This window comes from Dreissena polymorpha, chromosome 10 (genome assembly GCF_020536995.1).
Source record: "Dreissena polymorpha isolate Duluth1 chromosome 10, UMN_Dpol_1.0, whole genome shotgun sequence".
NCBI classification, from domain to species: Eukaryota; Metazoa; Mollusca; class Bivalvia; order Myida; family Dreissenidae; genus Dreissena; species Dreissena polymorpha.
The window spans coordinates 51,863,250-51,881,431 of record NC_068364.1 but is presented as its reverse complement, the minus strand read 5'-3'; the positions used below and the strand labels follow the sequence as shown (position 1 = coordinate 51,881,431).

The 18,182-nt window shown below is 33.7% G+C and overlaps 1 long non-coding RNA gene across 1 annotated transcript; it reads right to left on the bottom strand.

The window, feature by feature from the left end:
* Window positions 1–929: 929 nt before the first annotated feature.
* On the bottom strand, window positions 930–7,609 carry LOC127847400 (uncharacterized). The gene is made up of 2 exons (XR_008033959.1): window positions 7,433–7,609; window positions 930–1,592 (listed from the first exon to the last, which is right to left on the bottom strand). It is a non-coding gene; the product is annotated as an uncharacterized LOC127847400 (long non-coding RNA).
* Between the last annotated feature and the right edge of the window lie 10,573 nt (window positions 7,610–18,182).

The following is an 18,182-nucleotide window of genomic DNA, read 5'->3' as shown; positions in this document are numbered from 1 at the left end:
ATGACTTTGAGCCACACACCTTAAAATTAACTGCATGGCATAGTAAATTTAAGTATAAATAAGAAACATATCTTTATCTTTGCCATTTAGAATATATCTGGTGATTACAAGGTAGAAATCCGTCTTTTTTGCGCTTTAAAACTTAAAAATAATCGCGTTTGTAGAAATAGACGTAAATGTCTACAAATCCTACTTTCAGTTTAAAAGCGGTACCGTTTGAACAATAATATATTACTTTGTAACTAGGCTATAGATTTAATTTTATCTATGCCAATTAGAATATACAATGTATCTGGTGGTTACACGGTAGAAATCCGTCTATTTTGCGCTTTAAAACTAAAAAATAATTGCCTTGGTCAAAATATGAGAATACGTATATAGAAATCCTACTTACTGTTTTTAAATAAAAAAATAATAAATTACTTTCTACCTAGGCTATAGATTAAATGACCCTATAATGATCAGATTTGTATGGAATGAGTGCTATATTGACGTCATCATTTGATGACGTTCAATTGAACGAATGATAATGGCGACTAAAATTCGTTAAGCTCCTGGTTATAGCCGCGATTTGGGAGTCTTGAAAACTGGCCCAACACTTGTGCTGAAATTTGACATGTATATGGACCAGAATGCGATCTACCTTTTGGCGTATTCGTCATATCTGGGAAAAGTCCAGTTTTTGATAAATTTACGAAAAAGTGGTGTTTTTTATTGCGCAATCGCTATAAAATGAGTACTCGCTGGAAGCGTTAATAGCGTTAATAGCAACCCAAACACAATTCACCCCCAAGAGACAATTCACGCGCTAGACACTTAAAATTTGATTTTAAATAATACATATTGCGATTTTATTCCCAAATTAATTAATAATTTCATCTCTCGTTTAACATACGTTTTAGAAAATATTAACAAAACAAACAAAAACAAACAGCCGTTAAATTTTATTGTTGTAAATATGGTAACCTGATTACATATCCACTAGCGTCTATGCATATTTACACATAAAAAATAGTTCGCAAGTAAGCAACAAACAATCACATTCAAACGCAAATTATTTAACAAAATATATAAATTTATGCTAGAAATCGAAACTTAAATACAATGTCTGCACTAAAAACACAATACCAATAGTTTTTACAATAACACATTCGACATGTACATGTACTTCCAACAACACGCCAACCTCTATTTTCAAAGCGAATGTGTAGAGTAACATTTCAACAATAAAGACAAACTGGAACTGGAGTTTAACTTAGTGCGCAAATTGGAAGTGATTACAGTAATTTATTTTTCAACTTGTCAATCTCCGTAGTATACGTTTAGTTGTGAGATGTTAACGGTTTCCCAAAAAAAACATGCCTTCGCTACGAAGTCAAAGTGGGTGGGGAACGAGACTGCTTGTGGATTTCGAGTTGCTGGAAGTTTGTAACGAAGCTGCTTTTGTGCAATATTCAGCGATTTTGCAAGCTGTGTGTTTGAAGTTGGAGATATATATTGCTGACATTAATGATGTTGTGTACGTTCTTGTGACCACTGATCTGCATATGATACCAGTGGGAGAGCATCCCGAATCCCAGTTCCCACATAGTCTGCAACAGATGTTTCCTGGTCGAGTGGTTGGTAAGTTTCATCGTTATACATGCATATTACACATTTTACATTATTTGTGCTATTTTTGACACCCATTTTTCATGCTGATGAACCAACGGTCAGTGCCAGTAGTCCTACTGTCATTGGTCTGTGTGCTTGTTGAAAGTACATGTAGAAAGGGTTGATTAGCTCCAATAAGCCATGTTGCTCTTTTTTGGATAAAATTTATGGCAGTTGGCTTTTTTATCTTTGTGCAGCAACATCTGCCGCCTCATTTTTTGAAAACATTAGTCGCACACTGTTCATATTGTGGAAAAATGAGTCTTGCATGTAAAAGTAAGAAAAATGGGTGGTGACTATTCAACAATGTGAAAAAATGAGTCGCGCATTGTTTAAAATACTTAAAATATCAGTCGCAAACATTAGAAAAATGTAAAAAAAGTGTCTCACAATGTTGAAAATTGTGAAATATGAGTCGTACAATGTTGAAGGTTGTAAAAAATGAGCCTCGCAATCTAGACAATTATGGAAAAATAAGTAAGGGGACAAAAATTCCACTCGTCTGCTCATATTGACGAGTGAAATCTTTAAAGGACAAGTGAATTTCCCTAAAGCGCTCGTCCTACAGGACGAGAGAAAAAGCTGATGTTAAAATATGTTTTTTAAGACCCGTAAATAATTAAATAAAATCATTTTCTTAAAGCATATCTATTCCGAAAGTAGAACGAGAATGAACTGGAAATTGTAATTGTAAATTTCATACAACAGGTGCGCATTGTTATGCGAGACTAAGTCGCGAGTAAATATTGGTGTCAATGTTGACAGGGAAACATCCGACTGCATTCACTGTAAGTATTGATTTTTAAAGAATTATTTAACTGCAAAGTACAGTTTATAACTAGTCTGAATTTCGTCCGAAAAATGTCTGACATTTGAGCGTTCTTTAAAGGGATGGGGGGGAGTTTGGTGTTCAAACATCCCAAACAGGAAAGCACGCAAGCATTAGAAAAAAGTAAAACAGCAGTCTTCATTTATTTATTTTGTGTTCCTCATAAATAACTTATTTCACTGCTCAACATTTCTTTTTTGATCAGCTGGCATGAATAACTGAGTAAGCAGCATTTTAGCAGTGATATAGTAAATTTTATTAGTCATATTAGCCCTTTGCAAACTTTATTTCACACATATTCAAGGACGAGTGCATATGTGTTTGCAGGACGAGTGCACATTTAAATGCACTCGTCCTGCAGGACGAGTGCAGTTTAGAAATATTTTTGTCCCCTGTAAGTTGCACACTGTTCAAAATTGTGAACAAATGACTTGTGACTGTTGGAAATAGTGAAAATAATTAATTGAGCATTGTTCAAATTTGTGAAAATATGAGTCTCAAACTATTCAAATTTGTGAGAAAAAAAGTCGCTAACTGTCGAAAAATGTGAAAAAATGAGTTGCACACTTTTTAAAATACTGACCATTTGCATTGCAAATTCCTCTACCGGTAATTAAAATACTGACCATTTGCGTTGCAAATTCCTCTAATTTTTGCAAAAACAGCTTTCACTATTTATTTATTTAATAATAATCAGCGTTCTAGATAAGCTGCGTATCAGCGTAATATACGCATTCGAAATATCAAGATACGCTCAATTTATCATTTCCGTGCGTACATTTAAGCAAGCCAATCTGGACTTACGCTAATGCTGTAAATTCTCTGCGCAGTGCCCCAGATAATTATTTGAGAAATAGGGTTTTCACCCATTGATTTGAAAAATAGGGTGATTTCCTTCTTGAAATAGGGTGAAATAATTTATAAAAATGCATACCTTTATATCATTAATGTTTTACTTCTGTGGAAGATGCTCACTTGTACTGATTCAATAAAACTTTAAACTATCATAATTAACTTTAATAAACTGATGTTTCATAACATCTTTAATCATTGAAACTGTCCTTAATATAAACTTAAAACAAACAAAAATTCGATAACACGAATGATCATTTGGCTCTTGCTTTCTTGGTTCGAAACAGTTTGCGATCGACTGATATTTTTTTCTCAACAATAGCGGAAGTCTTTCGACCTCTCTTAGACATTTTTATTTTGCATCGTTATAGAAACTGAAAGTACGGGCACTTTATAAATACATGCACAATGAGCGACGGATAAAGTCAGATTGAAAACGCATGTATGTCGAGGAAAACAATTTGATCACACTTTATTTAACTATGAAATCTAGAACGCAGAGAGTTTGAATAAAGCTTGACTGTTTTCATGGTCCGTCATCCAGGCGCTTGCTTAATAAATACGCGTGACGATAATAATTTCAAAGAGAAAATACCGAAAATGAGCATTTAGTATTTTCGATTGAAGCTATTGTGTTGTACGCATTGAATTTGACGAATTTGCGCACAAATCAAAATGGTTGCGTTTTCAATAGGCATGTTATTGAATTTCTTTGCGTTTTTAGACATTTTAATAGGGTGAAAGACGCAGATACACAGCTTATCTGGGGCACTGATGCGTATATCATAAACAAAAAATATAAACAGCTGATTGTCTTTAGCCAAAAAATGAGACTGGTTATCGTAAAAATTAGAGCTGGTTGTAGAAATAGTTAGCCAGTCGGTATGTATACTCTGTAGCATCTAGATGCATGGTAAATTTAGTATTGATTTTTTAACAGACAGTCAAGCGCTTATGTGTTTATTAAATTACATGAAGTGGTCAGCATGGCTTCTTCCAAGCCAACACAAATTACTTCTCAAAGTACAATTGATTCTTTGTGTATGGCAAAAATTGTATCGAGTAATAAAATTGTACTGCCAATACTGAATGATTTAAATTCCTCTGTTTTAAAATCAAAAAGGAACCACTAAAATGCTAATAAAACAACTGTTGAAAGTTGGCAAAAAAGTTCTCCGTTGGCCACGGTGGTGGATAATAACGACGAAGATCTTAAATGTAATCTGCCAACAAGTTAAAATAACAAGAAATTAAGAAACCTACTAATATGAAGGAATACACATAGTTAGTGGTTAATTGTTATTAAAGTAGAGTGTCTGTACCCCGGCTATATTCTGGTTTTACTTTTAGCAAATTACCCTTCAACCAAGGCGAAATTTGACCATTTACCCCTATGCTTTGAAAAGTGGGGGTATTTACCCCCATGGGTACATTTTTTTTATCCTATTACCAGCTGAAAATCGATAGTATAACAACGATCGTATAAACTTTACCTTAATACTATCGCTATTTTTTCCGACCTCTATCTTAAGAACACTATATGTTTAAATGTGACGTCATAGCAAATGATGACGTTGAAGTAAACAAACACTTTGAAGTCAACTTGGAAAACCAGCGCTGTTTCTTTGAATTTTAAAGTATTTATACTTTTTTTGAACGATAAATGACCACAAAAAAGGATAAATAGAAAATTATGTGGATAAACTGGATAAAGATCAAGTTTATCATGCTCGGCACGAACCATGTTAGCGGCAAGCCTCGCGCTTCATCGGTTCTAAGCCTCGCATGATAAACTTGATCCAAAACTCACATAATATTCTCTATATCTATAATGCTGAATAATTGAGGTAAAAAAACAAGTCTATTATAAAAAAAATTCAGTTTAAAGAAATCGTAATTATTTTTTATTTAAAGTTATTTACGGCCATTTCATATGCCTATAATTATTATCATTTTTTTTATTATGATATTGTGTGACAGAGGTCCTAATTTAACGACAACTCTTGTGTTTAAACTGTTAAACAAATTAACAGTATACTATATGCAAAGACTCACACTGGACAAATTAATCATTAAATCTACAATGAATGGGAAGTAAGCATTTGTCCCTCTATTTACATTGTTTTTTATCATGATAGAGTTTTTTTTCTCTAACCCGTGATATTAAAGAAAAGATGAAACTGATCAAACAGCAAAGCTCAGTCTTGTATGGTATGAAATTACTGAGGGTGTATATCTCATACACCATCACTCACTTACTAAGGCTCGATTGGTCATTGTTGGCTCGGGTACTACTTACATGTACCCTGGGTAGTATACTTACATGTACCCCGGGTACGGAGTATATACTTAAACGTACCCGGTGATATTAGACTGTACCTGAGTTGTATATCCTCCCAAAATCCGATACGCTACTGATTACCGTTAAACGATATTGTTTACCTTAAACAAACTTCTATTTTAAAATTTCTGCATCATGTTGCTTTTTATCCCCACACTTTTTGAAAAGCGTGGGGATATTGATCATATTGTGGGTATCTCCGCCGTCCGTCCGTCCTGGCCTGGCCACTATCTCCTCCTACACTATATGCACTAGAACCTTGAAACTTACACACATGGTAGCTATGAGCATATGTGCGACCCTGCACTATTTGGAATTTTGATCTGACCCCTGGGTCAAAAGTTATGTGGTTGGGCCCGGGCCGGGTCAGAGATTTTTACTCATTTTTTAGGTTATTTTACTATAATTTCTTCATTTCTACACTGATTGTCTTCAAATTGATACCAAACCTCTCTTATGAAAATACGGTAAATCTCAACTATGCATGGCCCCATTACCAACCCTGGGGGCCCCGCCCACATAGGCCACTCCCACTAAAAATTGCAGTTTTACTATAATTTCTTAATTTCTACACCGATTCACTTCAAATTGATACTGAACCTTTCTTATGACAAAACTATCAACCTCAGATATGCATGGGCCCCATTACCAACCCTGGGGAACCCCACCCACATAGGCCACGCCAACCCAAAAATGCCTTTTACTATAATTTCTTCATTTCTACAACGATTCACTTCAAATTGATACGGAACCTCGGCCCCATTATCAACCCTGGAGCGCCCCGCCCACATAGGCCACACCCACCAAAAATTGCCTTTTACTATAATTTCTTCATTTCTACACCGATTTACTTCAAATTGATACTGAACCTCTCTTATGACAATACGATCAATCTCAACTATGTATGGCCCCATTACCAACCCTGGGGCAACCCGCCCACATAGGCCACGCCCATCCAAAATTGCCTTTTACTATAATTTCTTTAATTCTACACCAGTTCACTTCTAATTGATAATGAACTTCTCTTATGACAATACGGTCAATCTCAACTATGCATGGCCACATTACCAACCCTGGGGTGCCCCTGGGTCAAACATGCGGCGTGGGGATACGCGTCGGCCTCTGCCGCACCATTTCTAGTTGAGTATGCATGTCTATAATATAAAGGCTGTTAAAAGGAAAATTGACCTAAATGTGAACATAATTAATTTTTACAAATTAGCCGACAACAACTGATTTAGCATTAAAATTCTCAGTTACATTTTAGTATATTTATCGTACCCAGGGTACATGTAAGTATACTTAAGAGTACCTGAGGTGCATGTAAGTACTGTGCCAACAATGACCAATGAAGCCTTACTAACTGTATAATGATTATATCTCACCAACTACCTTAACCTTGTGTTTATTAACCTGAAATTTATGTAAAATCTGGCTTTTTTACTTTAATTTTTCATTCAATTGATTATGCAATTTTTGACTTATCTCGTGGGAAATTATTTGAATCTTTGGATATTAATGTATTTTAATGTTGTGTTTGTCACGCATAATTCAGTGTTTTCCAAAAAAATTGAGTAGCCAGTTATATGGGCAGCAACTATGCGGTAAAACAAAAGCATTTGTGACATTTAACTTGATGTATTTGGGAATAGTAGCCGGCATGTAAAAGAAGTCGTTTTAATGCAGGTATTACATTGTAAATATTTATTTATTATTTCGAAGATAACAGTCATTGCAACGTGTTTAGTGAATATTACATCGATAGGCTGGCATGAAAAGTAGCTCCTTTTGAAGCACAAACTGCATCCAAGAATATATCATGGCTGACCCGGTTTGATGAGGCCTGTTTTTGATAATAATTTATTACTATTTTTACTTCCGTGTTCATAATCTTTACGGGCGCCATGCTGGAAATAGTCCGTTTCCCACAATGCATTTACTGCGTTGACACACTGGGTCTATACCGGGAAAAACCACGCGCCAGTTTTGGCGCCTGACGTCATCCCGCCGAAATTTTCATTGGGCAATTCATATGTAAACGTCATTGTATTCGCAAAAAGGCGGTAAACTTTAAAAGCCAGACATTGAGGGCAAGGTGCGAAAGTAAAATGTCTCGGATATTGGGAAAAAAACGCGCGTGTTAGTCAGTTAAATAGTTACTTAGTTAGTTACTTATTTTGTTTAAAGTTCATAAATTTATATTGAAAAGTGTAAGGCAATAATAACTTAAACGGACTAATGCACAATGTGACCAACGGACTGTCGGATTACTAACGGTAAGAAAACATGCAGTTTATTGTCAATATTGACAAAAATCTGCGCAGATTTATTGGCTTTGCGTAATGCCCCTTTTCGCACTGTTTTCAGAAACTTGTGTTTACAATCACACTCGCATATGGAAATATCATGAATATAAGTGACATGAACGCCTGTGAATGTCTTTGCTGCAACTAGTTTAGTGGAGTGTAACATATATTATGCGCATGCGCTTCGATTGTTTTATTACATGCGGTATTGGCAGCCATTTAAAGAAATGTGAAAACAACACATTAATCTTACTTGTTCTCGTTCTAATTAATATAATTTTTCAACAGCTTGGTCGAGTATCGAGGTAAATATATTTAAATGCGTTTGCATATAAACTGAATACCGTATGAAACGTGTAGATGATGCTTTTCTGCATTTATTAACGACTGCAATTGTTTGTGAAATACCATTGTTTTTTACTGTTATAAAATTGTGTATTTCTAATATTTGGGTATAATACGTGTGTCTGGATATATTAGATATATTATATGGTTGTTTTATATAGTGCATATACAATGAATAACTTATGAGGGCTTAGTGTGACGATTTAGAATACAGTTTGGATCCTGATGAGACGCCATGGTTTGTGGTGTCTCATAAAGTGCAAATATTTCAAGGGAGACGACTGTTATAAGTTTCTGATCAGCACAAATTACACAATTAACTCCCTTTCTTTACGGGCTCCATGAAAATGCTATGTCCACGTATAAAACTGTTTTACAGTGTGAAGACCCTACATAAAAATGCGGATTTTTTTCTTACGTGGTATCTTGCGACACACATTTTCAAGTCTATTTCATTACATTTGGCATATATATTAACAAAAATGGCATCGTATGAACATGTCGTCATAGTATATAAGCAACATTGAAGCCTAATATACATTCATCTATTATTATTTGGGCACAAATAATTTTACCGTATGAAGACCCTACATAAAAATGCTGATTTTGTTCTTACTTGGTACCTGGCGACACACATTTTCAAGTCTATTTCATTAAATTTGGCATAGATATTTATAAAAATGGCATCGTATGAACCAGTAGTCAAAGTATAAGCAACATTGAAGCCTAATATGCATTCATCTATGATTATTTGGGCACAAACAATTTTACTGTGTGAAAGCCCTACATAAAAATGCTGATTTTTTTCTTACTTGGTATCTGGCAACACACATTTTCAAGTCTGTTTCATTAAATTTGGCATCTATATTAATAAAAATGGCATTGTATGAACATGTCCTCATAGTATAAGCATAGAAGCATAATACGCATTCATCTATTATAATTTGGGCTCATACAATTTTACCGTGTTAACACCATATATCAAGTTGCAGATTTTTTTAATACTAGTATTCGCCACATACCCACAGGCATTTTCATTAATATCTCAGAAAAAAAGACATATAAATTAATACACATGGCATCTAAAGAACATTTTATCAAAGTTAAACATGGTTCCCAGCCAACCTGGAAATCAGGGAAAACTGGAAAAAGACTCTTTTTTTCCAGTCAGGGAATTTGGAAAGTTTGTGAAATCAGGGAAAAATCAGGGAATTTTGTTTGGTCAGACTTTCCCGACTTGTGTCGAGAAGTCCATACAATTTAAACAGCAAATCATTTCCTCTGCATATCTATCGTGACTTTGTAGTATACGTGTAGCTTAGTTATGTCTGCAACTGCTATTTATTCAGGGTGTCTAAAACAAGAAATAGGTCAAAATCATGATCCTGGAAGTTTTATTTTCCATCAGGGAAAAATCAGGGAATTTTGTTCATACAAAAAGCTGGGATTCCTGTTAAAGCAATATAGAGGCATGAAATGCATTTTTCTGTTATATGTCCACAAATAATTCCACTTAGTGATGACCCAGCTTGAATATGAGGATTTGTTGAATTATTATTGCTAACCGACATACATTTTTAGTAGTACATCAGGATTCAATACCAATACCTTAGTGAAAATGGCATCGGAAGAACATTTGTTCATTGTACTAGATAGAATGATACATTATATCTATCCATCTTATACTTTTTTGCAGTTTCAGTAATATTTGGTCTATAAATGATTTCAACATGATATAATTATTAATCATTGCTAGGAAATGTTTATATGTGAAACAAAAATTAAAAAAGACGTTTTTTTCCCCCATTTATGTATCTATGTATACATCTTTTGTTGCAAACAGTTATGCAACATGTGTCAGAAAACACCCACGACAAATATATGGACGGAATGATTTTTTCACTTATGTGGGTGTATGTTGGCTCCACTTCACACGATACAGTCATTGTAGTTTAATTGAAAAACGCATCTTACAATGTGAGATGAGTTCTGGGTTCAAGCCCCAGCAGTGGCCTATCATGTGTGATATACAGAGCCCATTATGATTAAATATACACAGTTATCTATTTAAAAAATTCAATTAAATATAAGGAATAATGTTAAAGGGGAATTGCTGCTTAACCATTTTTGGGATTGTATTGTAATTTTTTGCCAAATTTGACATTCAATAACAGGGTTTATAGACATCCCAAGCATAACTGTTTCTAAATTTAAAAAAACAAAACAAGTCGAAGTGTGCAGAATATCAAAAATTTGAAACTTTCTGATGTCTAAAAGTCATTAAATGCCACTTAAAGTTTACATTTTTTTGTTCAAAATGACCCATTTTGTGCTGTTCATTATTGGTTAATGTTTTACGCTGTCAGGTCCAAAAGCGCACATTCTGTAGCTTGTTTGGACCATAATCTATAATGCGGCCAAGTTTCAGCAGATTCGGCCCAGTGGTTCTGATTTTATACGCCGTGCCTAGCTTTTAATGAGTATTACTCACTGACTTATGCATATGAGCTCGGCTGTTTTCGGAGAATACCTGAGGTATTCTCATAGCCAGCTCATCGTATGTGTCATGTCTTTTCGCCTTCTGGCGTCCGCCATGCTAAAACCTTAACATTGACCCATTGTACCCACAATTTTCGTACCCACATTTTTTTTCGTAACCAAAGTTTTCGTACCCACATTTGTTTAGTACCAAAAATGTGTGTTCCCGCATTTTCTTACCCAATATTTTCGAACCCACATTTTTTTAGTTCCCACTCATTCCATCCCGCGAAACCCTTAAGGTGTCGCAACTCTAGTAGAATTTATGTTTACTATAATAAATGATTGTGACGTTCACGATGTTGAATACTCCTAAATACAATAAAATAACAAATAAATTTAAACCCGTTTTATTAATGGGAAACTTTTATTTAAAAAAGAAGATTGTGTATATATTTCAAGTAATGTTAAACAACAATGGAAAATACGAGTACTCTTAACTGTTTACACAATTAAAAATATCGTTTTGTGTGTTTTACGTCTCGGAACGAACAAGCTGCACTACTTGACTGTCTCTAAGAAAAATACTTTGAGTTTGTTACGTCACAAGCAAAGATAGAAAGTTCGACAGTCATCATCATCATCATCATCATCATCATCATCATCATCATCATCATCATCATCATCATCATCGTCGTCGTCGTCGTCGTCATCATCATCAGCAGCAGCACCACCACCATCATCATCATCATCACCATCGTCATAATCACCACCACTACCATCATCATCATCATCATTATCATCATTATCATCATCATCATCATCATCATCATCATCATCATTATCATAAAAAGCAACACTCGATATCTTTTATCTCATTGATCTAAGTGAACAACCTTCACCAACACAAAACTAAATTAGCGCCATATATCTTTTTCACAAATATATTTCGTTTTTATAATTCTTACATAGTGTTTCCGGAAAAACCCTTCGTAACGGTTTGAAATCAATAGTGGTAGAAAATTTTAATGTAGGAATTAATGCACTACGTTCATAATGTGCCTGTATGCATCTAACACCATTGTGGTAACTGCATTCATTCGGCAGACGAAAAGCTTATGGTGCCGTTAGAACGAATCCGCATTTAGTACTACCAAGATTGTTCTGATTTGTTTCAAACAATTTCGCTGGGTAAATGCAAGAACGTACACATATTAACTCGCTCCGCCAGCGTGACTTTACCTGCATTATCATTGGGTTTGTTTGGTGTATGTTTCCTCAGAAACAGTGAACGGGTTCCAGGAAGGTTGCACATAGGCTAAAAACGATAAAGTGCTTTTCACATGTACGCAACATTTACGCTATGCTGGTATCAAATCAAGCTGCAACTCATGTAAACAGGGCGCAGAATCAACGGGGTTTTCATGGGTTTACACAAGGGCTGGACAGAATGTAAGCACACAGTTAAGAACTTTATTTTTGCAAATATCTCAAGTTATTGAAATACATTTGCAAACTTATTTAGTGCATAAAATACAGTTGTTCTTGCAGTTTGTATCGATGTCTTAAAGTATAAGAATAAATCCTTGCATACGTTTGAAATCGTTGACAAAATTTCACGTTCCGTGAAACATAACCGTGTAGTACAAATCGAAGTTTGAACCAGAACACATGCTTAATAAAAAAAGTAATTCTGATGTAGTTCATATTGCCATAAGCAGCATAAAAACCTGTCTTTTATGCACTAGTGGAAATTCTTAAGAAAAATAATTTAAATTTTTTATTTGAAATAAAGCACCATTAACCGTCGTGTATAAATCCATTAAAGTTAAAAGGTGGAACCCCACAAAGTCACGTGATCCTGCACCCTGGTAAAGTATCAAATTATTTGATACAACATTTAAAAGGCGGAGCATAGTTTTAGTCACAAAATATGGGTCAATCAATATTTACATATTTAAATATGCATGTAGTAATAACTGATGTCACAAATACAGAAAGCCATTTTTTAGAAGTATAAACATCGAATAAAAGTAACTGTAATATGCATATATGTTCATGCGATCTGCTCTTAAACACAGTTAACGAAATTGTTTTGAGGTCCATGTTGTAAAACTTACGATGTCTCTTAAGACACGTGCCTTTTGAGGTAATCATTAGCCTATTCAAGATGACATTAAGGGTCTTGTACAAGATACATTGCCGTATGGTAGCTTCCAGAAAAAGACACCCGATCTTTAAACTAATTTGTAGCGATGATCATGTTGTGCATACATACGTATCAGGCAATTAAATTATTTTCTTTTGAATAACATTATAACAAAGGTTTGAAGTACATCAGTTCACCAAACCAATATAACTACCGGGGTAAGCACTATTGACTGAAACAAATTGATTAATTAGTATTGATTGAGGACAAATAACTTCTCTTGTTCAAATAATGAAATATTATGACATAATCATTTTATGTGATATAATAAAGATTGAAACATTTAAAAGTATGCATCATTAAACGATATTTCATGAGAATCACGCTTACCGATATTTACATAACGTTGAGTGTTGTGTATTAGGATAGCAATTAAAAGAAGCAAACCGTTTGCTTGTATGTATCTGACGCGTTAGCTGCTGTCGTGATTTGGAAATGAAAATGACGTAACACAAGAATCACAAAGCTCATATATAACATAAAATTTACTTTAAGCCAAACACATGCTATGAAAACCAATTTGTTTAGATTATATGTTTAACGTAATCTTTGCATGTCGCAAAATGTTGACTAAGAATACACGAAAAAGCGTTCAAATAGTTTTAAATAACGAACAGGGGTTTGAATTGCAGCTTTATTCGCTCCTGGCTTGTATAGAGTTTGAAAGTGTATCACTTTTAAACTGGGATGAAGAAGAACTGTACTCGTGAACAAACGACCTAGGCTACATAGTTTGTTCTCTTTCTTTTTTTTCTTTTTTCGATTACCCATTCACCTTTTGTTTTGGGTAGGCAATCTATAAGTGGGAAGATAACGAATAATACAATTAAGTTTTATTTGCAATTTAAGACATTTTGTGAAATTCAGAAATTATATATACTTATTAATTAACCCAAAAACTAATCACTCTTGATATCCATTTGATTGTTTATGATTTGAAATACAATATTTGTAAGAAAACGTGTAAGTGATGAAATAAGTACGAATGTTTTATCTTCAATTGCTTTCTATTTAAAGGTGAAATATATTTATTGTTTACTTTGAAGGTATTCAAATTTTATGTGACCATAAGTAGAAGTAGCTTGAGTGGCCACCTGTCCGGTATGATAGTTGGCTGACAAGTTTAAAAGGGCGGGCAATTTTCGAAATCAACATAAAAGTTTTAAAGGACAACTTCTTATTTCAAATAACACATATCAAAATTATGTTCTTTTTGTGAACAGATAAGGAATAATATATATATATATATATCATTATCAAACATTCAACAATCCATCCCAGCAAATGTTGAGCCAACAGGTATAATTCGAAAACAAAAACTTTGTAGATGACAACTATATAATTTACATTTCAAATATAAGACCTCTTGACTCAAAACAACAACATGTCTACATGAGTCCTTACAAATTATGTGCTACAGGATATTTAAACTCGTTATCTTGGTGTTTGCCAGTTACGAGCTTGCATATATTGGAACAGACACCAAGGAAAGTGGAGCCTTTTCAAAGAAATACAAATTATGCGAAATTAAGCAAAGCACGTCATGTAACTGGATCAGAAATTAGCGCGCTTAACAGGCTAAAATAATGTGCTATATATGTAATAACGAAGTAAATTTTGAAAATCCAAACTATATCTTTGCTTTGTAACTACGAACCACAATACAGTATAACCGCGTTATCTTGTTGAAATGAACATAATTTCCAGTACATGAATATGATTACAATATTAATCTATGCTTGATTTTGTAATTGAAACCCGTGATTAGTACACTTTCCTCATTCGTTTAGAAGACGGGTTTATGTCAACGTGTTTGCATTTGTTTCAAACTGTATCAATTTCATCTGATTGAAATGATTGCGCAAGTATTGTATATCTGCATTGGAAATTTCTTTTTAAAATGAAGCCAAATACTAATTTGTAAAAGCAAATGTATTGAAAATGATGACAGGTTCGGATTAAGCTCCCTGAGTACACCAATATCCCTTTGTTTGCACATAATCATGAAATAAGATCAGAACGTGAGTTCAAATGTAGAGTTTTGTTCCCTTTTGTACACAAACGAAATACTGTAACGTGTGTCATGCGTAAATAAAAAAAGCTACCAGACAGCTTAAACGTTACAAACATACTATAAACTATGAACTTGCATTCATGTATTCTGTGGTTCGGATGTTTTTGACACAACAATTTTAGTCGGACAATAACCACTCCATTGTTTAATGCATATTGGAAGTTTTCATCTGTCTAACAATATTTAAACGTAGCACACAAATTGGAATATTTGAAATTCCTATTGCAACTGAAATCATAATGTAGATTTGCTTAATTAAATAATTTATGTTATTTTGCGGTAAAATTGACCAAATAATCAATATCTTATTTACATATAATTTTTGTAAATAGTATTTCAAACCTTTAAACATTTAAATGACATAGTTACTAACATATTTCGCCTTCCGTACTTGTTTCAGAATATTTAACAATAACTGATGAACATAACTGAAATTTCGAGGGTTCATTCTTTAAACAAACTGTTATTTAGAAAATAAAAAAGTATAATGTCTACAAGTTTATATTGCGAATTAAAACGAACATCACTATTTATATTGCTTATTTACCAATGTCCACAAATATCAGAATAAACTTCAATTTATGCACTGAAACTGTCATTTCGCAGTATTGATGTGTCATATCAGAAATCAACGTGATTGGCTTTGGGGAATAGCTGTGAAATTAATAAGTGCAGTTAGAAAATTAATGTTTTCATTAAAATCATCATTATCCTTGTTAGTCTAACGAATTGTTTTCATCATCATCATCAACATCAACATCATCATCAACATCATCATCATCATCATCATCATCATCATCATATAAATAAAGCTAATAAAGCACAGACAAAGTGCGCATGCATATATCTAAACAAACAAAAAAGGCGGACAGTTATTGCTAACCATAGCCTAAAAGCAGTGGTCAAGTCAAATCAACGAAACTAAAATGTTCAAACATAGTGTTTAACAAACACCTAACGTGCAAAATACCGCATTTAAGTGGATCAAATAATGATACAGTAACATTTTGGAAAATGCATTAATTTAGCAGACGACAACTGATTATGCCATTGGAATAAACAAATATATTACTACACATATTGTTCTGGTTTGTGTAAAACAATTTCGCTGCGTAAATACAAGAACGTACACATTTTCACTCGCTACGCCAGTGTAACAGTACCTTTATTATCATTCGTTGCGTGGTGTATGCTTTCTCAGAAGCATTAAACGGATTTCTTTGAAGGTCTTGGCTGGTTCAAGTATTTGTGTGTTTTTTTTTATTTTTCTCGGAGAACTGCTTGTTTGTTTGTCTGTTTTCTCAGAAACCTTGAACTAAATTCCTGGAAAGTTTGGGCGGGCTCAGATATTGTGTAATTTTTTTATCGAAAAAAAAAACCCAGCTGAGTGCATGCCCTGGAAAATAGGGACTTGGAAACGGAGTAAGAATCAATTGGAGAAAAATTTAGACAAACATTGCTGCATGTCTGATTAATCTAATTGCGGAGGATTATTTCACACAGGCACCGTCTAGTGTTTCGTTTTATTGGTGTTTTTGGCTATGCAATGAGTCTATTTATAGTGCCAATATGCATGTGGAAATGATGCAGATTGTTGTTTTATTCACGCCGTTCTCACCCTACTTGCAACCTAATGAAGATAGCTTACAGTCGACATCTAATTGAGTAAGATCGTGGGAAATATGCCCATGAGAACACGAACAAAGTTGTAATGATCAACATAGAATTAAATCATATGATCAAATGTAATATAATGCCCTTGGTACATAAACAACCACTCAATTAATTTGACCAAAATATCCATATAGGGTGTCACGATTGGTGTAATTTTTATAAATGAGTACATACATTGTTGTATTCACATTTGCTCAATTTTCTTATCATATCTCTCGAACAAAAATTGCAACACATCATGTAATACGCATATGTTGTATATTGAATTATTAACTAATATTTTTGTGATTACGTGTTGAATAAATTATAATTTGTTGTATATTAAACTACGCATTTGTGAGATATTATGATTGAAAAGAACATGTTTGTGTTGTCATTTAACGTATTGATTTAAGCTTGCATTGTCATATGCATTTATGTTTATGAATACATTGTATCTTTCTGTAACCCAATAGTATACAACATTTGTGATTTGTCGTTATCAGAACTTCATAACCGTCAGATTTTTTTGAAAACGTACGCCTAACAAACTGTGATCTCATTTGACCGTTAATGTATTGTTGGTCTATAGAAACGAGTATTTCAACGACCTGTTTAATTTAAAATGTGTTAATAATTTATTTCATTCTGACTGTTAGAATTTCTAGAACACGTAACAAGCACAACGGTTTCATTATTTGAATTTTACCTTACCTTAGCTTTACTGATAATTATTGAAATATAAAATTATATTTTAATTGTAATTTTCAATATGCTTTGAACATTAGAATTGTTTTTGAAGTCTTTTTCTATTTATGCAAAAAGTCACACTGAGAAAACGTGTATGATGTTCAATTTTGATTATTGGATAACATGTTTTATTTAAATGCAAAGACGTCAACAAAAATGCGTGTAAGACTGTTGCAATACATGTGTTTTAGTAACTTAGAATTATCTTATGTTTAATTATAGGTTGTTGGCGGCTTTATCGGATACAAAACGTTGGCGTCACTTGTTCCTAACCACCGTTTATTATTTATTAATAGTAAATATTTAATGGGTATTTGAACGCTTTCTGTGCGTTTAATGCGATTTTAATGTGATACTTTTGTTGATTGAATTGCTTATTTGGAAGGTGAATGAAAATTTGAACGGAGACTGCGAGTGCTAAATAGCTATAGCAAATCGTAGAAAAACCGTGCGAGTGTTCTGATTGAACGATGTTCTTAAATAAATATAAAACACAAGCTATCGTAGTCTAATGTACCCGTTTAAACCGTAATATCTGGATAGAAAATTGAAATGCTCCTTTACATTAATCAAAGCGCTATAGGCGCTGAAGGCCTGGGGCTAGATTTAGTGTGCTTGGGAAGAAGTTTAGTTCTTAAAAATAAGATAGTTCGACTATGTATATAGTTGTCAATATCTTTATACATAGTCAA